The sequence below is a fragment of the Lathyrus oleraceus genome, chromosome 2, assembly GCF_024323335.1.
Source record: "Lathyrus oleraceus cultivar Zhongwan6 chromosome 2, CAAS_Psat_ZW6_1.0, whole genome shotgun sequence".
Taxonomy (NCBI): domain Eukaryota; kingdom Viridiplantae; phylum Streptophyta; class Magnoliopsida; order Fabales; family Fabaceae; genus Lathyrus; species Lathyrus oleraceus.
The window spans coordinates 461,973,938-461,983,530 of NC_066580.1; positions in this window are offsets into that span (position 1 = coordinate 461,973,938).

Genomic DNA, 9,593 nt, shown 5'->3' on the forward strand with positions numbered 1-9,593 from the left:
GCCTAACTTACTCATCCTTCTTTTTGCTCTTTTTCATTCAGGCGCAATCACATTAAGCCCGTTATTTCCACACACTCATAGCAAGGCGACCGGTTAGTGACTCTGATCCTTTTTGCACGGGATTCTAGTACTTACGTGGCATAACCTTTTTCTTACTCAGTTGTAGTTGCGGGGGATCAGACAGTAATCCGCCCTACCAAGTTCAGCACCAGAAACCGCTGAACCAACTGACAACGAGTCTTATTTTCAAAAAAAAATTGAAGGTTCTACATCTGTTGGGTTAAGTGAGCGGGTGAGGGTCACCAAACTTAGAAGGTGCATTCCCTTTTCTTTCTCTTTTTTTTTCTTTTTCGGAACACTCACTTATATTCATCGGCTTCCCTGTGTAGAGTGTGTGCGAGATGGTGCTAACTGCTGAAATAAACTACTCAAGAGCTGTCAGAGAATGAGAATTTAAGGCTAAAATATAATAAGAATTCGAATCAATTTCCATATGCAGGAGACTTACGGTGTTAAGACGATACCGATCTTGTGAATTTTTCCCAAGTCTCCGTAAACTAATCTCAAATTAGTCAGTCTATAGCCTAAAACTTTCAAGAAGATGCATTTTTTTATTTTTTTTATGACTGAAAACAAACAAAACACTAACAAAAACAAGGAAAACAAACGAAACAAACGATTTCCCTCCCCCACACTTAAAATAAGCATTGCCCTCAATGAAAAGACATTACTAATAAAGTAGAGAGAAGGAAAGAAAGACTCCCTGATCAAGTTGCAGGGTAGTTAGGTGCTTCCAAAGAAAGTTCCTTTATGCTGACATATTCAGTCATTGAACTTTCATGGAATAGCTTCAAGCGTTGTCCATTCACTTTGAAAGCCTTGTTAGTACCTGCACTTTTTATTTCTACTGCACCATAAGGGAAAACATTAGTAATAACAAAAGGGTCAATCCGTTTGGATCGAAGTTTCCCAGCCATAAGCTTAAGGTGGGAGTTAAATAGTAAAACCTGTTGGCCCACATAAAATTCCTTCCTATAAATCATTTTATCATGGAAATGCTTAGTTTTCTCTTTATAAATCCTAGAGCTTTCATAAGCCTCTAGTCTAAGCTCTTCCAGCTGTTGTAATTGGAGTTTTCTTTCAATATCTGCTTGTTGCATCTCCAAATTACAACTTTTCACCGTCCAATAAGCACGGTGTTCTATCTCAACAGGAAGATGACATGCCTTACCAAAAATAAGTCGATAAGGAGACATCCCAATGGGTGTCTTGAAAGTTATTCTTTGGGCCCAAAGTATGTCTTCTAGACGACGGCTCCAGTCCTTCTCGTTTGGCTGCACCATTTTCTCTAAAACCTGTTTGATCTCCCTGTTTGAGATCTCAGCTTGCCCATTAGTTTATAGGTGATATGCAGTAGAGACTCTATGTACAACTCCATACTTCCGGAGCAAAGCTTCCATGGTGCGGTTACAGAAATGAGTGCCTTGGTCACTTGTGATAGCTCATGGTATTCCAAACCTGCAAAAGATATTAGACCTGACAAAATCTGCAACAACTCTAGAATCATTAGTCCTAATGGGGATAGCTTCCACCGACTTTGAAACATAATCAACAACAAGCAAAATGTAAAGGAAACCAAATGATACAGGAAAGGGACCCATGAAGTCGATTCCCCATACATCAAATACCTCACAAAAAAGCATAGGCTGCTGAGGCATTTCACTCTTGCGAGTGATGTTTGTACCTGCTATCTGGCACTCTTTACAATTGCGGTAAGTCTCATAAGCATCCTTAAAAACAGTTGGCCAATAGAAACCTGAACCAAGGACTTTTCTTGCAGTCCTTTACGGACCAAAGTGTCCGCCGACTTGAGATGCATGAGAAAATTTCAAAATGGATCCAATCTCATAGTTGGGGACACATCTCCTAATTACCTGATCACTACCAAACTTCCAAAGATATGGATCATCCCAAACATAATATTTGGCATCACTCTTGAGTTTGTGAATCTGTGATCTAGATGCATCTGTAGGAAAAACACCAGCAACAAGAAAATTAAAATGTCAGCAAACCAAGGTGTAATCCCATGCAAAAGAAAAAGCTGCTCATCAGGAAAGTCATCCCGAATAGAAAAAGGATTTGCATCTCTCTCTATCCTGCTCAAGTTGCCAGCCACTAAGTTCTCAGCTCCACTTTTGTCTTTAATCTCTACATTAAATTCTTGGAGCAACAACATCCACCGAATCAATCTCGATTTTGCATCCGGCTTCTTCAACAAGTACTTTAATCCTGCATGGTCAGTAAGAACAACAACCTTGAAACCTAGCAAATATGATCTAAATTTATCAAGAGCAAAAACAATAGTTAGTAGTTCTTTTTCAGTGGTAGTGTAATTTGACTGTGCAGAATCTAAAGTTCTAGAAGCATAGTAAACAACATGGGCATTCCTGTCAACCCTTTGTGCAAGGACATCCCCAACAGCATAATTAGACGCATCACACATAATCTCAAAAGGGAGGGTCCAGTCTGGTGGCTGGATTATGGGAGCGGAGGTCAATGCTTTCTTCAAGAAGTCAAACGCTTGTTTGCATTTGTCATCAAAGTTGAAAGTGACATCATTCTTCAACAAGTTTGACAGCGAAAGAGCTATCTTGCTGAAATCCTTGATGAAACGCCTGTAAAAACCTGCATGACCAAGAAAAGAACGAAACTCGCGAACGCAAGAAGGGTAAGGCAGTGTAGAAATCACATCTATTTTAGCAGGGTCAACAGAAATTCCTTTTTCTGAAATTATGTGACCCAATACAATTCCCTGATCAACCATAAAGTGGCATTTTTCATAATTTAAAACGAGATCAGTTTCGATGCATCTTTCTAAAATCAAGCTTAAATTGCTCAAGCATGCATCAAAAGAGGAACCATGGACAGTGAAATCGTCCCTAAAGACTTCCATGCAATTGTCAATGAAATCATAAAAAATGCTAATCATGCATCACTGGAAAGTGCCAGGAGCATTGCAAAGACCAAAAGGCATCCTCCTGTAAGCAAAAGTACCGAAGGGACAAGTAAAAATGGTCTTCTTTTGATCTTCCGGTGCAATATGAATATGAAAGTAACCTGAAAAACCATCAAGAAAACAGTAATATGATTTACCAGCAAGCTGTTCAAGCATTTGGTCAATGAAGGGTAAAGGGAAGTGATCCTTTCTCGTAGCCTGGTTCAATTGTAATCAATACAAACTCTCCAGCTGTTCTGAACTCTAGTGGGAACAAGTTCACTCTTTTCATTTTTTACCACTGTGAGTCCTGATTTCTTAGGTACAACCTGCACTGGGCTTACCCATTTACTATCATACATAGGATAAATGACACCTGCTTGCAAGAGTTTGGTTACCTCCTTCTTCACAACATTAAGAATCAAAGGATTAAGCCTCCTTTGGGGCTGCCTTACTATTTTTGCTTCGTCCTCAAGTAATATCCCGTGCATGCACAGCAATAGACTAATACCTGGGAGGTCGGATAATGTCCACCCGATTGCCTTCTTGTGCTTCTTTAAAACCTGCAAAAGCTTGTCTTCCTAATCGAAATCGAGGTTAGAAGAAATAATAACAGGGAGTTTTTCATTAGTCTCCAAATAATCGTATTTCAGGTTTTCAGGGAGTTGTTTCAGCTCTAAAGACGGGGGTTGCTCGATGGATGGAATGCTTGGGGAAGCCGGGATGTCAAGAGCATCCACTGCAAAAACAGCTTCATCGGCAACAACTTCACCTGTAGGAAATGTATCAGGCTGCAAGGCAGCATCAATCTCAGCACACACAACATAAAGGTTAGTGTCAGTACAATCAACACATGAGTAGATATCATCGAAACCAGATAAAGATGGAAAATCAAGTGAAAATAAATCATCACAAGTGTCCTCAACCAGCTCAGATATCAATTCCATATGAAAAACGGAATGCTCTTCCAAGGGGTGTTTCATGGCATCGAAAATGTTAAATTTTGCGACAATGTCACCAAATTCCATGGACATGGTTCCATCATCAACATCAATTTTTGTCTTCGCTGTTTTCATGAACGGTCTGCCTAAAATGATGGGAGCTCTACTTGTCTTAGTCTCTCCTTCCATGTCCAGAATGTAAAAATCTGCAGGAAAAATTAAATCGTTAACTTGGACAAGGACATCTTCGTTAACAAGGACAATGTCAGATGAAGGCTTGGGCTGAATAAAAGTAGAAATATTTCTTCCCAAGTTAACTCTCTCACTTCCTTTAATTCTCCTCTTATTTGTACACAAATCCTTCAGAAACTTTGCATACTTAGGAACCTGTTTAATTACATCAAGAAGCGGAATATTTACCGCAACTTTTCTAAAAATATCCAATATCTCTCTTTCCTTGTCTCCCTCCTCAATTCTTTTATTTTTCAGAACTCTATGTGGGAAGGGGACTGGTGGCACATACTCCTTTTCTTTAATTTTTTCAGATGAAACAGGTTCAGATGGAGTAGGTTCAGGTTCAGATGTTACCTCAATAATTTTTTTATTTTTTTCAGGGGCTGTTTCTATAACCTTTCCAGATTTCAACGAAATCACACTCACATTAGCATTAGAATCCTTTGGATTGACAACTGTTTGGGCTGGAAGCTGGTTCGACCCTTGGGCTTGCATGTTATTTATTTGAGTAGCAAGTTGTCCCATTTGCGTGTTCAAGGTCTGAATACTAGAATCGGTCCTTTGTTGGAATTGGAGATTGTTGGCGGCCATTTGTTTGACAAGATCTTCTAAGGATGGTCCGGAAGGTGCAGGAGAAGCCACTTAAGGTGGGTTCTGTTGTGGGTTTCCATATCGAAGGTTGGGATGGTTCCTCCAATTGTGATGGTATTTGTTGGTGGACAGGTCAGGAGTATTATTGTACCTGTTTTGATTGTAAAGGTTGGCTGCATAAGCTTGAGGCAGCTCAGTAATGGACTCGTCTCTAAGAATAGGACAAGTATCGGTCGGGTGCTCATGAGAAGTACAAATACCACACACTGTTGTTGTTTGAGGTTTTGCTACTGCCAGCGATTTGACTAAGGCAGTGAGCTCGTCAACTCTGGTCTCTAAAGCTTTGTTGGAAGAAACCTGAATTTGATTCACGCCTTTGCTTTGCACAGAATTGTCTCTAGTAGTGAACTGTTGGGAATTAAGGGACATATTTTCGATAAGGGCTTTGGTAGAAGCTGAAGTCTTATCAACAAGTGCTCCACCACTAGCAGCATCAAGAATGTTCCTATCCATCGGTATCAAACCCTCAGAAAAGTATTAGATGAGTAGTTGCTCGGTGATCTAGTGCTGAGGGCAGCTGGATACCAAGTGTTTGAATCTCTCCCAATACTCGGTCAATGACTCATTACTCTGTCTAATACCACAAATCTCCTTTCTTATCGAGGCAGCTCTGGAGGTAGGAAAATATCTCTCTAAGAAAACTTTTCTCAGGGCATTCCAGCTTGCAATTGAATTTGACTCGAGATAATATATTCAATCATTTGCTGCACCCTGCAATGAAAAAGGAAAAGCTCGAAGTTTGATATGGTCTTCAGTTATTCCTTCAGGCCTCAACGGTGTAGAGCACACAACCTGGAATTCTTTGAGATGTTTATGTGGATCCTCACCTGCAAGACCATTAAACTTTGGCAACAAGTGTATCAAACCAGATTTTAGTTCAAAAGGAGTGTCAGCTTCAGGATATTCAATACACAGGCCATTATAATTCACATCAGGGAAAACTAACTGCCTTAAAGTTCTTTGGTCAGCCATAGTCAAAAACAAACACAATGAAGGAAAACGATTAAAATAAATTCAGAAAAATAAACTAACACCAAAATTAATCTAATGACTTAAAATTATAATTGAGATTTTTTTTGGATTTTTTCAACCCTATGAAAACAGTAAAAAATTCATTAAAAATAGAAAAAAAGGGTTTTTTGGCGATTTGAGGCTGGAAACCCATAACTACTTTGAAGTATGGGATAAAATATCGGGTGAATTTTATACTCCTAATAGACGGAACAAATTTTCGATCGAACTCACTTTTTCCAAAAACCAAATTTTTCGACTCAAGACGCGAATTGGCCAAAACCGCAAGGAACCTATGGCCTAAACGCAAGAACACTAAACCTATGACTCTAATATTGACTAATAATCACAAGAATCCCTGGCAACAACACCAATTTGATCCACTGTCGCGCGCGGGTCAAAACGAGTGTTTTTCAAAAACGTAGTACGACGACAATTTTAACTCGGATATCGTTCTCACAAGGATTCTTGATTATTATTATCCAAAGGTAAATCGAGTTAAGGAGGGTTGTTTGGTTTGGTGCTCGATTAAGAAAAAGTGATTATTAAAAGCAATTCTTGAAATAAGTTGTTATGAAATAAGTGATTATGAAATAACTCAATCTACCGATTCAGTTCCTACTATCATCGATTAATATAATTTTAATACCCTAAGCGGATTGTCTATTCCTATTTGGATACAAACTCAATGACAAGCGCGGTGAAGTTTGTGAGATGTATGATCCTATTGTCCGAATTAAGCAAACGGGATAAGTTTTCATGGATTAAGCAAACATGATTGATCAGACACAAAAACGAATTAAGCAAACGCGACGTGCCTATGTTAGGATCATACAATCAACCAAATTGAATCAATATATTTCATGCAATCGAATTAAGCATACAAGAACACAAAATATCATTGAAAGGAATTAAACTAAAATTAACATTATAATAATCTCAAGTTTTGGAACCTGAATTACGGCAGATCAAATCAGAGGGATTAGTTCTCCATGGAATTCGCACAAGCTTTCAAATTTTCGTGAATAGTGATACCGTGTACTGTTTTCGGCTGCTTAGGTTATAGGAAAAGTAGAATAAACCTAATTTGCTCAAAACATAACTCAGGCCCAAACTAAATAACCCAACACAAAATATAAATCTAGTGCTGAAGGCTTCAACGGGTTTTTCAACCATGCTACAGTCCGAATTAGCTTCTGACTTATTCATGAAAATCGTAGCTCTTTCTCTTATCTTTCCAACGAATGGTAGCACGTTTCAATCCGATACTCCTAGCTCCAGTTATGAATTTATTCGTGCAGACTGCTAATACTGAAAATAAACTGCGAAAAACAAATAAGTGTAAAAATAAGATAAATTATAAAAATACATTAAAAGGGAAAAATAACCAAACTAAAATATGGAAATGCATAAGTATAAATATAGAAGAATATGCATCAAAATGCACTGATCAGAAGACCTTTGATTATGTATTTAACTGTGTTAGAAAAGTCCATGGGTTGTATGCTTGGGCAACAAGATGAAACTGGTAGAAAGGAGCATGACATCTACTATCTGAGTAAGAAGTTTACATATTGTGAATCTTGGTATTCCATGCTCGAGAAGATTTGCTATGCTTTAGATTGGGCTGCCATACATCTGCGATAGTATGTGATTAATCATACCACTTGGTTGATATCCAAAATGGATCCAATCAAGTATATTTTGAAAAGCCAACTTTGACTAGAAGGATTGCTCATTGGAAGATGTTATTGTCTGAATATGATATTGAGTAATGTACTCAGAAGGAGGTTAAAGGAAGTATTCTTGCAAATAATTTGGCTCACGGGCCGATTGATGATTATCAATCCATCAGGTTTGACTTCCCTGATGAAGATGTTATGTACTTAAAAGCTAAAGATTATGATGAGTTGTTTCCTGAAGAAGGACCAGAGCCTGGATCTCGATGGGGTTTAGTGTTTGATGGAGCTGTTAATTCTTATGGCAATGGAATTGGGGAAATCATCATTACTCCTCAGAGTTCTCATATCCCTTTCACTGCAAGATTGATGTTTGATTGTAAGAACTACATGGCATAATATGAAGCTTGTATCATGGGTCTTGAATAAGCCATTGATTTGAGGATTAAGATCCTATATGTATATGGAAATTCAGCCCTGGTGGTTAATCCGATTAAAGGAGAATGGGAGACTCATCACCCTGGTTTGATTCCTTACAAAGATTATGCAAGAAGGTGGTTGAATTTCTTCAATAAAGTTGAATTTCATCATATACGTCGTGAAGAGAATTAGATGGCAAATGCTTTGGCTACTTTGTCTTCTATGTATAAAGTAAATCGTTGGAATGACGCACCCAATATCAGAATTATCCTCCTTGATAGGCCTGCTCATGTGTTTGCAGTAGAAGAAGTCGTAGATGGTAAGCCTTGGTATTATGATATCAAGTGTTTCCTCCAAAGTCAGGAGTACCTGCTTGGGGCATCTAGCAAAGATAAGAAGACTTTGAGAAGACTAGCTGGAAATTTCTTTATGAATGGAGGTGTATTGTACAAGAGAAACTTTGACATGGTTTTGATTAGATGTGTAGATAGACACGAAGCATACATGTTAATGCAAAAAGTTCACGAAGGATTCTTTGGTACTCTTATCAATGGACATGCAATGGCTAAAAAGATGTTAAGAGCATGTTACTATTGACTGACAATGGAATATGATTGTTGTAAACATGTGAAGAAGTGTCATAAATGTCATATTTGTGCTGATAAGATTCATGTGCCTCTGACACTTCTCAATGTTATTTAATCCTCATGGCCTTTCTCTATGTGAGGAATCAACATGATTGGTATCATTGAAACTAAAGCTTCAAAAGGGCATTGTTTCATTCTAGTAGCCATTGATTACTTCACCAAATGGTTTGAAGCGGCATATTTCACTAATGTGACCAAGCAGGTTGTGGTCATATTTATCAAGAATTAGATTATTTGCCGATATGGCGTTCCAAGTAAGATCATTACCGATAATGGGTCAAACTTGAATAATAAGATGATGAAAGAACTTTGTAAAGACTTCAAGATTGAAAATCATAACTCTTATCCTTACAGCCCTAAGATGAATGGGGTTGTTGAAGCTGCAAATAAGAATATTAAGAAGATTATCCAGAAGATGGTTGTGATGTATAAGGATTGGCATGAGATGCTGCCTTTTTCTTTGCATGGGTACCGTACATCCGTTCGCAGTTCAACAGGGGCAACCCCTTTTTCTCTTGTGTATGACATGGAAGCAGTGCTCCTTGTAGAGGTTGAGATACCATCAAAGTGTATGAGGTTGAATGGTGTCAAAACAAATATGATCAGTTGAATTTAATTGAAGAGAAAATAATGACGACTTTGTATCATGGCCAATTATATAAAAAGAGAATGAAGAAATCATTTGACTAGAAGGTTCAACCTCGTGCATTTAGAGAAGGTGACCTTGTGCTCAAGAATATCTTGTCTTTCAACACTGATTCTAGGGGCAAGTGGACTCCTAATTATGAAGGCCCATATGTTGTTAAGAAAGCTTTCTCTGGTGGTGCATTGATTCTTACAATTATGGATGGTGAGGAACTCTCTCGTCCAGTGAATGTTGATGCAGTCAAGAAATACTTTGCCTAAAAAATTAAAGAACAACTTACTAAGTTGAAAACCCGAAAGGGACGCTTAGGAAAAAATGAGTGTCCCAGTGGATTGAGAACCCGAAAGGGCGGTCTAGGAAAAAATTAGA